The 14,365-nt window shown below is 45.2% G+C and overlaps 1 protein-coding gene across 1 annotated transcript in view; it reads right to left on the reverse strand.

Annotated features, from left to right (window-relative positions):
• Window positions 1–13,165, reverse strand: part of UPB1 (beta-ureidopropionase 1) — a 36,121-nt gene extending 22,956 nt beyond the window's left edge. Inside the window, exon 1 of the mRNA XM_074844501.1 lies at window positions 13,126–13,165. The gene's annotated coding sequence lies outside the window, so the exon portion shown is untranslated. The remainder of the gene's footprint in view (window positions 1–13,125) is intronic.
• Between the last annotated feature and the right edge of the window lie 1,200 nt (window positions 13,166–14,365).

A 14,365-nucleotide genomic window follows, 5' to 3' on the forward strand; every position in this document is an offset into this window, starting at 1 on the left:
AATTCTGAAAAGGACAATTTTCAGTCATTTAGGTCTCTATAAAGGATTTGAGTGTAAAGTAATCCCCAAAAGCTACCTCAGCACCATCCCAGTTAAAACCAAATGCAAAATACAGAAGCCTTATATAGCCCTTAAAAAAAAAAAAAAAAAAAAATCACTGAAAAATTATTTCATGCAAAAAACTGTAAATTGTTTCAGGCAAGATTATTAGATGGCCCAAACCCCATTATTTTCTAGGTGAGACAGCTTTGGTTAACAGCTTGGCCAGCAACAAAGTAGTATTAAATGATTCAATACACCACTGTGGCTCTCAGTTGTATGGGTTTGGGTTTGATGTTATTCAAAGCAACTCAACAAGGAGGCTGTTTCTACAGCCTGCCCACTGAACTGAATGCCACACGGGTAACTTTTAGGATAGGCCCTGAATATTCTTCAGGCAGGTCAAAGCCTGCACACGGCAGTCAGTGAAGGGCCACATTAATCTTTAGTTTCACACTTGGCAGCACAAAAGGAATAACAACATCCACTAACAGTCAACATCTCGCATTTCTGGGAAAGCATTCAAGCTGTGAACCAAGAAATTATAATAAGGTCTGTCTCTGTCACAAAGGATAAGATCCTTCCTACCACTAGGATTATTATGGAAAACCTGTTAGATCTCTACATACAAGCACCATCAAAAAAGGACCTCCAGTGCCAATTGCATGGGCTGGCCCAAAGACATTAAAATGCTTCCCTGTTAGTCTCTCACTATCGCTATTCAACTCACGGTTCCCACAGACCAGAAGTAACTAGAGCTGCAGTGTGACTTGAGTGGCAGGGAAGGGAAGGGAAGAAAAAAGGGGGCATCTGTGGGATCACTCTGCTGCAACATGATGTGGGAGCACAGTTTTGTGCTAAGAAGTGGGAAAGGGGGATTCAGCCCTTCAGATGAATTTGTCCAATGAGCTGATGCATACCCCCAGACACTCAGGAACACAGTCTCTCGAGATTTCAGGCATTCAGGGGTTTTATACACAGGGACTTACATTGACACCCAGCCTGGAAACTTCTGCTTCAAAATATTTTGATCTGCTTTAGAATTTATTTCAAAGTAACATATTCTTATTCCAAAGTGAGAATATCCATACAAGGTGCTAACCAGAAGTAACATTTCACTTGAACTGCAGACTCCACTGCAATCCAAATCAGTTGCCCAGTGTAAACAAGCCCTTTTTTCAGAGAAGCGGGAAGACGACAAAGCATGCCATCTTTTAAGGACAGCTCATGGAAGGGACACTGTGAAGCCTCAACGGCACATTTGTGTAGTGAAGGCCAATATCTGGCTGACAGCAACATGTGAAATTGGGCAGACGGTTGCAGCTGCACTTGGCAAACAAACAGTAGTAACCTAAGCATGACACTATAAATGATGGTTATTGAACTAGTGTCTTCTTGAAGAGGCTAGATGCTGGCAAAAGGGCATGAGGAAGACAAAACAGAAGTTTAATTAACTTAACAGGAAAGCAAAAATATCCTAGATAAAAGGAAAAGAGCGATTTCTGAGCCAAGTATTTAAAGGGTTCTCAGACCTTCCCAGGCCAAAGAGTGTCTGTGTGTAATGCTGACTTCCTTCCAGCTCTGTCTGTGCCAGAAATAACTCTTCAACGGAGTATATCTCATTACTGTACCTTTTACCAAAGCCATTCTTGCAAAAGAAGGGAGACTTGCTGCTGACATGCTGCTGGCAAACAAGGAAGAAGGAAGCTGCGTTTATGAAGAGTATAACATATTCTACTATCCTTCTGCTTGAGCACATATGAATCTTGCTGACTTGTAACGGCATGAGCTAAAGACTTCTAAAGAAGAGAGAGAGCAAGCACGTGCGCCAGGGCAAGAGTGGATCTGCAACAACCAAGGGGAGAAGGGGAGGATTGATTGGTCTCTTCAAGATCTTAGGTATCTTCAGCATCTTCAAAAGGCTTGTTAGCAGTTTACATTGCTGATACTCTTTTGTGTCATGTTCCTAACCACTGCAGTGTGAACCATCTATTGTGGTTGTCACATGACATACTGAAATCTGGCCAGCTGTGTTGTAAGCACAGAACAGACTTGCATGTTGCCTGAAGACACAATAAGCAACTCCTGACTTGAGAGGGGCACTGAAAGAATCATATTACCTATATCAGTGGTTCTCAACCTGTGGTCTGCAGACTCCTGGGGGGCCACGATGTCATCACAGGGCATCCGCGAAGGCTGAAAGCAGGGGTGGGGAACGTCCAGCCCAGAAACATTTGGTCTGGCCTGCGGCAAGTACTGCACCTCCTTTTCCCACAGCCCCCTCCCCTCAATGCTCCTCTCATACTACAGCCCCCTGCCCCCCACGCCTGCCCTGACGCGCTAGTATATTCAGTGCTAGTATGGTTGGTGGGACCCACTTTAACTGGGTGGTTTTTCTCTTAAAGACATTTTCTTAACCCAATGGCCCTCTTTAGGGCCACAACAGGGCTGAAGTCTGTTCCTCCAAGTGGTGGCCCTGGATCCGTAAACAAAAATATATGGTAACTGAACACAGACAAACAAGAGGGGAGGTGAGAAGAATTGTAAAAACTTTTCATCAAATTGTAATGTGGAAATTGGCATCAAATTCAGAAATAGCATGTTAAAATACCATAAAATGGGCCATTTGAGTGAGAAGAGTGTTGATGCTATTATTTTAAATTCATAGGCAGTCATTGCAATAAAGATATTATCATAGGAGTGTGTGCATTAACAGATTAACTTATTTCCCCTTCTCTCCAAATTTGAAGACCCTTCATGAGAAAATTGAAATAAATATTTGGTGCAGTCTAGTGCTTTAAATCTTGAATTAAGTCTTGGTCCGTGGCCACAAAAGGTATTTAGAGGGGGTCTGTGGTGAAGGAAAGGTTGAGAACCCCTGACATCTATGGTTATGCATTCATCCGCCAACTGGCTGTGGTTTGCCTGACGTGCTCCAGTTCAGGATTTGAGTTTTAATTTAGAAAGAAAAGTACATTTCTATCTTTTGCAGTTTCAATGAAAATAATTCACACGTTAATGGAATGGAGCAGCTGAAATAGCGTCTGCTGAAGTCCGCAGAGAGCCTGAAATCAAAGCTCTGAGAAGAGTAATTACCTTCCACCCAGGTATCTGACTGGGCTCCAAAACACGAAGACTGGCTTTATGAAGGAAAAACACAGACATAAAAAGTCTGCATTAACCATTTCATTGCTGGACAGCAGTCTATAGATACTGGAATTTAAACCAGTTGGACAGAGATGAAAAGACAAGATGGATTGGAAGCACAAAGGCAGCAGAAAGAAGGAAGGCGATTATGGAGGACCTACTGGTGGAGATATTTTTCCTGCTGAGCAATAGTTAGTGTACAAATAACTTCTGAGGAAATTTCTAACAGTAACTGTAGTTTTTTTGTTTGGTTTTCGGGATTTTCTGTTTACCAACTAGACTCCATACTGGACCTTTGGTCCAACCTCACAGCAGAGTTCTGTGGGTCCAGAGGAGAAGACAGTACTAGATTTATAGCTCCAACTACCATTAAAGATGGAATGTAGTCCTTTCCAGGAATGAGTGAGACACTCCTCCCACAGATGAAGAGAGGGGCTTTTATCTTTTTGCTTTTACACACAGGGCACCCTTCTGCCCCCCCACTGCACTGCATGCATATAGCCATTTCCTGAAACATTTCAAATTTGTTTTCCTTACGTTATTTGTGTCTACAGCCACCAGCTGGTCTGTGTCAAAGCCGATATGTTCAACATATTATTCCATTATCCTATTAGGTTGAACATGTCCTTCCTCCCATGAGAGCTGTTAAGATATCAGTCTTACAGAAAAGAGACAGCTTTAGTCCCAGTGTCACCTCCTTTCTTCTTCTGAGTAACACACTATCCTCAGTGATCATATGGCTTATAGCTAACTGTTTAGCCTACCTTGATATTTTATGTTCATACATGCAAGAAATAATACCTGGCCATTTAATATCCAGATCTGTCACTAAACAAGACTCACATATGTATTAAGTGAGGGGGGGGGCAAAAAACTCTGAAGGCTCAAAAGAGACAGTGCCTGATGCTTTTTTTCAAATGACAACTTCCTATATTGTATTAAAGATCTCTATAATTTGAAATGATCACTTCTCCTCCATCAAGATACCAATCATATTTCCAAAACTGCTCTCTTGATCTTGAAAAGTCTTGGAAAACATTTCCAGTTCAGGTCAATGACATTTAAACTGAGGAAATGGTCACCTTTGGTTTTCCTCTGCAGGCTCCTCATGCCCCTGGGAATGGGAGAGCAGAAATTCCTGGCTGGTTTCCATGACCCCAAGGACTGAACATTCCTTGCTTGAGGAGCCTTCCCAACCCCTGCAGCAACTACAGCTAAGGCAACTTGTGTCCACAAAGATTATTCAAAAGATGGCGTTTAAAGTTGGTCAGGGTAGAAGGCAATGGGAGAAGAGAGAGAGGAAAGCACCACCGATAGGGATGGAGGCAGCCAACACACAAACAAATGAGCCTACATCAAAGGTATGTAGGATCTCCTGGGAGAATACTTAAATTCACTAGCAACAATATGAGCACTAGCTCTTGCTTTTCTCCAAGAAGCAACTCTGGGTGAGAAAGACCCTGAACAAGGGGTCCTTCTTTCTACACACCAGAAGGAAATGTTTTTGGAAAAAATACATAGCCCTCTTCATTTGCATGCTTGGAGATTTCCACTTACCTCATGCTTTACATTTTCACAGGATCTCAGAAATAACTGGTGAGGGAACAAGCATCCCCAGAGCCATGTGAACAGGAGGGAAATGTAACACATGCTCCCTGGACAGATCATCTGCAAGACATGGTCGACCCACAGATGTAAGAAAGAGGAGCATGGGGAATGAGTGACTGTGGCAGGGGTGTGTGATGGATAACTGGGACATGCAGGGATAAAGAGCTGGGATAGCACTTTGTCCCATAAACTGCTAGTCCAGAACCTCCTTACCAAATCAAATCGCTAACTGATCAAACAGGCTATTCACAGCACTCGGTGACAATAAAGGAGCTTTTTTCTTTTTTTTTCCCTTTATCAGTGGCAGCAAAAAAAAGGCACTACTTGGCAAAAGGCAACCCTACAACACATCTTTCCCCAACACACACACTACTTGATTCCTCTCCAGAGCAAAAGGGAGCCTGCAAAGGCTTCATATCCGTGTTTTACTACCTGCTTACTCACCTTTTACATCTTTTGTTCCACAATGGGAAGCAGTCACAAGCATGTCACTCACAAACATGTTGATGTTCAGTTCAGTTTCTCCTGGTCCCAGCATAATGACAACCACCAGCATCAGCTCAGTTCCAGGAGCTGAGTAAAATAAAATAATTTTTAAAAGCCTCCATCAAGCCAGGCTGTGCCCTGGGAAGCCCCTCTAGCACAGCCTCCTTCTCCTGTGTTAATCAGAAAAATCAGTGAAGAGCACATATATGCTTACCTACCCATTCATCTTCCCCTCCTCACCCTGACTCAGCAGAGCATTGTCAGGCACTTCAAACAGAGGTGAAGATGTGTGAGTAGGGTCCACATGGCTCCTTCAAGAGGCACCAAAATTCCTAATTGTCCCAGGAAGACAGCTTTCATCTCTATTACTGCTGCATCCCCTCCAGCTATAGTTTTTTTATGATCCTGTAACACAAGGGTTGTACGTTCTCCCCAGAGAGGTGGGCAGTGGTAGGTGAAAATTAACAGATGTGTACCTAAAACATAGAAAGTTAATGAATAAACTGATGCTAGGACAGAATGGTAGAGGTTAATATCAGTAGTTCCCATGGAGAGTGGCTGGTGGATCACCATTTACAGATGATGGCAGAGGGGCTTTTAAAGATGTTCACGCTGAGAAGCAGTCACTGTGAGCAGCAGTTCCCAACAGAGGAGAGCAGCAGTGGTATGTTATTGTGGGATGGGACAGTTGGGGGGTGCCAGAGTGTCTCTTACATGTGCTGTGACTCAGACCATACCCAGACTCTTTTCTAATACACAGGGGTGCCATTTTTCATTTCCTTCCTCGCTGGATTGCTTTTGTCGCCATAAATCCAGATGTTCAGGCTTCAGGAGGGAAGAAGCAATTACACCAAAGGGCTGCTCAGCATTGCAAAACAACACCAAGTTAGGCTGTGGTCCTGAGGAATTGCAACACTTCCCTTGGACATTGCATTCAGCGTACAAAAACGTGATACACTAACTATCACATCTGCTGGTCCATGCTTCTCTGTTCACGTTATGTGCTTAATTTCATGTTAACTATTACAGGTCTTCAAAGCTTTCTTCTAACACAGTGTAATTTTCCACCGTAGGCAAGCCCTCTTTAGAAACCACTACCAAACTGCCTGGGAAGCTTTGCGTACACAAAGCTGTAGTTTTCAGTGCGGAAGTTCTCCCCAGGGCTAGAAGCAAAATCTTAGTGGAAGGATTCCTCACTTCCTACAGGTACAAAGAACCATTCTCTAGTCATGTTGAATCACAAGATCTTGAATTATCAGTCCTAGAAGAATGCTTACTTACAACACAGTCATTTAGCAGAATGATGGAATAAAAAGGTGAGAGAAGCAGCAGCATAAAAATACCCTCTGACTGACCACAGTTAGTGCCTGGACCCTGAAGCCACAGATTACTGGACAGCAATAAGAGTTGCCTGCAAATGGTATTCATGATGATTGTGCAAGTTAACCCAGCTATCATGAAGATGGATGGATGTAGCATGCACATGTATTGCTGCCTGCACCAAACAATGGCTAAAGTTGGGCAGAGGGAAAGATGACATAGGGCAATTGGCAAATAATAGTATGCCTGTGGCCTTTCTTCACCTTTCCATCTCCTTATGCATTAGACAAAACATTCCTGTCCTAGGCAATAACCCTTCCCGGTTCAGACCTCCACATCCCACGCTTTCCTCCTGCCTCTGATTTCAGCTTCCCTCACCCATGTATGCTTGACCTATTTGTATGTTCTCACTTTCATACACTCAAACAAAACTAAAATGACTACCATTTTGTCTCTCAGCTGCCTGCTTAAAATTCACAGCTTCCATATGGTCTGGATGAACTCAGACACACGATCCAATTGGTGCTTGTTTTTTCTGTTATTCCTTTGTCTTCTTTCTATGTCTAACTTTTTTATATTGTATTCTTTTTTAGCTTGTTCAATGTGTACAGCTGCTAGCAAAGCAAGGGCCAAACTTAACAGCAAAAGAAATATTTAAGATCATTTCCCTTCCTAAATGCAGAGAGCTCAATTTAACCCACAGAAAAAAAATCTCTTTGATGGTTCAGCATCAACTAGACACAGGAAGCACCGAGGCGGCTATTCTTGAGCCTTTACAGAGAACTGGAAGACAGTGTTTTCCATTCATGCTACGGACTGTTCTGCCACATCACCTCACTGTTTGATCCTTGACAAACAACAGAGGGAAGCATTGAAAGCCATCTAATACCCAGCCTCTTAGGATGACTTACCTTGTTTAACAATGAGCCCTTTGGGTTTATTGAGCCTCCACGTCTTGTACATGCTGGGACATGTTAACAGTTTAACTGAGGTGAAGAAAAATAGCACTTTTATGAGTTGCCAGGCCAGTGAACAGTCAGAGCGAGAACATCTTGTTGCTCCTGACCAGAGTTGCTCACCCTTCAGGGGCACCTAACTGAAGTACCATAACAAAGGATCGATTATGTTACAGCTGAGAAACACACTAATGTCTTCCTGAGCACAATTCCAGAATGTTGTCTGCATAGAGAGAGAGCTGAGGGGAAAAAACAGAAAGCAAGCAAGCAGAGGGGAAGACCCTCCAAAAGAAAAAGAAAGCCTCATAAACATGAAGCGAGAGGCTATACCGACCCGTTCAAAGGAAAGAGAAGAGTTGCCACCCAGCTTGCTGCAAGCACTCTGGCAAGGCACTGTCCAGTTCAACCAGCCAGAATGTTTTCAGGCTACACCAGAACAAATAAGGACCTGGGCTAATAACCTTAATAAGGCAAATTTTCAGAGTAATTTAGAGGCACTTTTGCTCTTATGTTGCTTAACTGCTTTTAAAAATGCTTTGTGCCCCATTCCCACCGGACTTCTTAGCACCTCCCTAAGGGCCTTAGTCCTGACGCTGAGTCCAGTAGTGTCACCCTAGGGAGGAGTATCCTGGTGAAGACAATTGAGTCTCCATCACTATCTCATTTAAGAGTGGGAAAACTTGCCTGAAGTAAGTGACCAGAGAACTCAACAGAACAAACTACTTTACAGACCTGAGCTTTCTACCCAAAACTGAACAGGATTTTATTTCCTCTGGGCTCCCACAGGATGACACAGAACAGGTGTTACCTAATCAGGGTAGACCTCTTGCATGAGTGTCCCCCAGTCTAGTCCATCCTCTGCTGAACACCAAAACTGCAACGTCTGTCCCTTCTCAATGGTATATTACACTGGGTCCAAACCCAAATTCACGTGCACACACAGGCTGTGACCACAGCACTGCAGAAGCCTGCAGAGCTACTCACAGGGTGCTGTGAGATGCACTGGGCCTTGCATATTAACAGCAATAATTGTATTTGATATGGGTCCTTTACAGAGTCATCTATAGGCTGAACAGCTTCCAATATCATCTCCACCCTGGCAAAATACTTAATCTGAGTGGGGACCGAGTTAGTTGGGAATCTGAAAGCTCACAGACAGCAGAGGGAGCTCTCACTGCTCCCTGTCCTCCAGCTCAAACATCCTGTCCGAGTTTAACAACCAAAAATAAAAGTAAGATTGACCCTCAGTGGTCATCAGGAAAAATGGAGGTACATCTATACACACACTGCACTTGCAGTATAAATGCTGCTGAATTATTACACCAAGTTAGATGCCCAAATCTGGGGCTTAAGAAGGGCTGTGTTTTGCAGGTTGTTTCCCCTGCTGTACAGCCTGTCCATTAACAGCCTGCACCAAGCACGAGGCACAAAACACAGCAATCAGAACACGCATTTAGTCCAGATTCTGGTTTGTATCTAGAGTTCCACTGGGGATGTGGAGATGGAAGTGAGGTCTGGACTGGTCTGCTGGAGCTACCAGTTTTGATTTCACCTTTCCTGCTGTGCTGCTGGAAACCCCCATGAAGGCTCCCTCCCACCCTTGCACAGTGACAGCCTCCAAGTGTTGAACATGGGGGCAACACTCAGCTCCCCCATGATGTGTGGAGACCCCTCATGACAGTCTCTAGAGACCAGACGGTCATTTTGTGAGCTGAATCATGTCAAGTTAGTGGCTGAAACATTTCTGTAAATACCAAACGTTAAGGAGCTAAAGAAAGAAACAGTCAGGGGTGAAATGTCAAGTTTATGCTATTGAAATGCAAGGCAGATGCTTCCTAGTCTGTTTACTGGCACATTACCGGTGGCTTCTTGTCTGCAGTTGACAACACAGGGTTTCTAGATCTGTGAGGAAAAATCCAAGTCCCCAGGCTTCAGAAGTTATCTTTTCCTCACCATGTGCTTCCCAAGTTAGAGGAACAGCAATTGCCTCTACTCTGCAAATCCAACTTGCTCAGAAAAAAACAAACTCTTTAGACAGCCCTTTTCTGCTCCCCCAGCAAGCAGAAGGAAATGCTGTAGGTAAGTGGAAAGGCTCAGTGCTGCTGCTGTTTCCTGACTCCCAACACCAAACAAGAGCACAGGGGTCTGTGATCAAGGAGAATTTCCCAAAGAGAAAGTGTCACAGAAGGAATGAGGCTGGAGGCCGTCCTTCCACTTGAACAGCAGTGCTGTTTCCTCCGTTGGCTAAAACAAAATGTCATATGTAAAGGAAAAGTGCATATACTGAAGATTTAAGTTGTGGTAGCACCTGGAAATCTAGGATGAAGCCATCATCTGAGCACTCAGTCAAGGTAACTTTTAGGAACAAGGATCTACTGAGACTAGCATGTGCCAATGGGACGGACACAGCTGTGCCAGTGAGCAGCTGGAAGGGAACACAGAGAGGGCAGCTGGTAGGAGTCCTGGGACACGGGGGAAATGGCACGGGGCAGGTGCTGGGGCTGCTGCGGCATGGGGAACCTGTTGGCAAGGGACAAAAAGTGCTTTAAAGCCAGTGGCTGAGCAGATCTTTTAGGATGTGATTCTTAGGTGAAAGGTAAGAAAGAAGAGGGCAGGAAGGCAAAGGTTACAAAGCTTTTACTCCCCCGAGGATGAATATAAAAATGCAGAACAAGTAGGCATGGAGTGGAAAGCAGATCTGCCAAGGCAGCAGATGCAGGCAGAGCACAGAGAGAGTCAAAGCCCAGGACTGTAGGTACCACTGCTGTGATTCCAGCACGATCCTTAGGAGCAAGAAGCCCAGGCTCTTCCCCACCTCTCACCCTGGGCCCCTCTACCATATCAGTGCAACAGCAGCAATATCTCAGGTTCATGGTGTAAGTGCCTACAAACTGTAAAGACTTTCTGTGTCAAAGACTTCTCTGGTACAAAGAAAAAGGCAGTGTCTGAGTCAAAAACTGAGACTACCTCAGCAGCACTTGAGAAGTGCAAAACACAAAGGAGAAACTGAAAGAGCAAGTCACCTCCACAGCTGTCATCTGCAGCCTCTTGGAAATTTCTTATTAAAAGGGCCCTGCTTGCCTGCACACCTCCTCTTCACCCAACTTCTCAGTCTCTGACCTGGTTTCTCCCAATGGTGGTATTCTTTGCTCCTTCTTCCCTTCTCTCTCCTATATAGCTCCCTCAAAGAAAGAGCAGGGAATCAGCTAGTGTATCCTGGGACGTCAGTGCAGAGAGATATGGCCAGCCTCAGTGCCTCTCCCTCACACACCACAGCGTGCGGCTTTTCAGGAAGCAGGAGAACATCAGGCAGAGGGGAAGAAACCAGCAAAGAAACAAAAAGCAAAAATGAAAAAGTAGAACAGATGCACAAGATGAAATGGGAAAAAATACCCCCAAAAAGTAAGGAAGAGAGGAGCACCGCAACCACCCTCAAAACACAACACAGGTAGAAGCTGGGGAGACAGGGAGTGTAAACAGACACAACACACTTGGCATTTACGGGAACGAAAGTGTTTTCTTCTATACCTCCCATGATCTCTGCCAGCAGTCCTGCCCTGTTCCCCCCACCCACCCATGCAAATGCACCTTCAATTACCTTACCTCAGGAACATTCATTACAGGAAGATGCCCTGAGTGTATCGAATTAGTGCCTTACGAAAGCCCATTCAGGAAATATCTATGTGATCCTTATTCAGTTAGCAGGAGGGGATGGAGTGGGGATGCCAACTGAGAAGGGGGTTTTATGCAAACACATGTCTCGGGACTGATGGGAAGCGCTCTGCAGGCGCAGTGCAGAGGGACCACATCCTGCCAGCTCTGTTCTGAGTACTGATGCAGCCTCATAGTTGCTTTTGTGGACCAAAACCATCATTATTTCAGTGTTGAAAAATTTCTAAGCCTAGATGGAAAATGCTGGGATGAACAACTGGGCCAGGAGGCATCCACAAGGGACATCCCATTTTCATCTACATGAGACACCAAGGACAATGAGCCTCAGATGCCTTTGGAGGGTGTTCTAACTTCAGAGCTTTGGTGTGAACTTATGGCATTGGAACAAGCATCCAAGTCACCTGGAGCAACAACAAGGATCATAGCACTCCAAAATGTTCCCCCTGTAGCTGGGGTTGGGAAAAGGTGAGATTTCCATGTGCAATACATAGAGGTCTTGACTGCTGCAAATCTACCAGTCAACTAGCTGAAACAGCCCATGACACACTGGTGCACCCCTTCAGTGCCTTCAGCACATTTCCTTAGGTGCTGTACAGAGATCTCATCCAGAAGACACAGCCACAGACTCAGACCTCTGCTTCTTGAGGCAAGGCATAGCAGAATTTAGGAACATGGTGTCTCACAGAAATGCCCCTTTCTCCTGCTTGTGTTGCCCCAGGGAAATGGGATGTAACACACTACCAACAGCTGTGAGAAAACAAGATTGTCTACACGGCAGCTGTAAGGCAAATGGGACTGAAGAGAGATAAATTCCTGTCTCTGACAGTAGCTAATGGGCTCCAGGCAGACTGGCAGCTGCAAAGCACCCAGTTCTCTGCTCTCGTTCAGCTGACCAGGCACCTCTGGGACTGTACTATGAGCTGGTGAAGAAAAGAGGCAGAACAAGTCTGCTTCGATCTATTTTTATACTGCAGATCCATCTGCTCCTCTCCACAGCTGGCCAGGCCTGGAGCTCAGCTTAGATCCTCCCAACAAAAGCCTCTTTATCAGGCATGGGAATCCCCCACCACTATCAACACCATTTGGGTTGGATTGCCCAGGCAGAGGCTATTTTGGGCACCACAGGTGGCTTCCCCATCTTGCTGAGCACAGGGACAGAGCCAGCAGATGCCTCGCCACAATACTACCCAGCCACACCATCAGGGATGAGCGCTGAGCAGTGTGGAGGCTCTGATAAGCCCACAGGATCTGGGGGGATGGGACACAAAGCAGAGGCCAAGAGGAAGAATTCAAGAAATGGGTTTCACAAGTGAGACAGAGCAGTTTCCATCAACACAGAGACCTTCAGAACTGCTTTTGAGACCGAAAAACAACCAGGTGGAACAGTGCTAATCAGCAAAGCTAAGCTTTGCCCTGAGCAAAGCACTAACCCCACATCTAGACCCAAGATCTTCCTTCCACAGTGTCCTGTGCCCTAGAAAGCAACTCCTACTCTGTCTGGGCAAAGCAGAAACCTCCTTTTCTCTCCTTTCCTCTCTGTCCAGGCAGTAACCTCTTCCTTTGTGTTAAGGTTCAACATCTGCTTGCTCCTGTTAGAGAGAGCTCTAAGCTCTGTGCTTCCCCCTGACACACACACAGCAGAAAGCTCTCCCAGCCTCTCCTTTCTCTGTTATCTTACTGCAGGGATGCTATTTCCTCTGTTTATTTTTCTTGTCTGGCTTGTTGGCCTGGAGGGTCTCACCTGCTGGAAAACTGCCATTACTTCTCCATCTGCAACACTGACCAAGGATTAGCAAAAAAATAGCCTTAGGTCACTTCTAGTTTCCTTAGGATGCCTGACTATCAGCAGAGGCCAAAGGCCACAGATGCTGAGAGAGCAGGTTCCTGTGCATCTTACCTGGAAGCTGACATCAGCAGATGCATCTCTTTAGGAAGTAGAACAGGGACACGTGTTTTACAGCACTGGGATTCATCCGGTGTAGGGAGAACACAGCCACCTGGAAAACACCGAAATCATGGCTATATCCACAAGGACCTCCCTTCAGAGAGAGCGGCCGTGTCTGTGCAGCAGACAGCGCGCAGCCTCTTCCAAGACCTGTTTCACACGCTGGCTTCAGCCTTCAGTGTCATCCACATGTCACTGACATCCTGACCCCAGGATGCAGCCTCATGCTTTTGACGGGAAGAAAGCATTAAACTCTCCCTGGGAGGATCATGTGTCCCACATAATGCTTCCAAATCAGATGCTGATCGAAAGGTCCTCCTGCAAGGGAATCAGAGACTGCTGTTAGCATACAGAGAGCACATCCCTCCCTCCAGCCACACAGTGAAAATCTACAAGAACATTGTTGCTACAGTTCTTTTGAAAGTCCAGGTAGTGCTGAACCACGGAAAGGAACAGACAGCCCCTGCATCTCAGATAAACTTCTTGTGCTTCCCAGGTCTGGCTTACGGTAGGAAAGGAGGGATCACCTGCAAATGTGGAACTTAGGGTGGGAGGGAACTTGCATGGGAAGCAAGTGCTCAGAGAAAGCAAGCTATAAAGGTTTCTGATTAAAAGCCTTGATTCCCAAGCATTGGCTCAATCCATAAGGAATAGGGGAACTTGGGTTTAATTTAGTTGCAGATGAATGTTACATGGGTTAGTTCTGCAGACTGGAAGGCCTCAGTGCAAGTTAGGGATATTACTGTATATTTCCTCTGGAAGGAAATCAAAATGCTATTTCTCATGAATTCAGAAAGGACGCAGCTGTAGAACAAGCAGCTGACTCTCAGCTTTAGTTGTGGCATTGAGTTACCAATGGTGGGAGAAAATACTATTTCTGTTTTTCTAGTGCAACCTTTAGCATTTTGATCCTTCTGGAATTAGAGGAGGATCTTGAGGAGGGTCTAAGATTTTTTTTATCTCCACCCTATTCTGTTAGTGCTTTTGGCATGAATATAAAGAAAGTCAGGAAACATTTGGAATACTGGACTGCTCCCTGGCAAGCACCTCAGAAATGAGGCAGCCAGTTGTCCTTTACTTGAAGGTGCTGAGTGCTCATGTAGCCCAGCACCCTGGTGCCAGTGCTGGGTGCTGTCCTCTTGAGACTCCTTTAAATCAGCCATAATCTTTGTGAATTAACTGCAGCTCTCCC

This window comes from Strix aluco, chromosome 18, assembly GCF_031877795.1.
Source record: "Strix aluco isolate bStrAlu1 chromosome 18, bStrAlu1.hap1, whole genome shotgun sequence".
NCBI classification, from domain to species: Eukaryota; Metazoa; Chordata; class Aves; order Strigiformes; family Strigidae; genus Strix; species Strix aluco.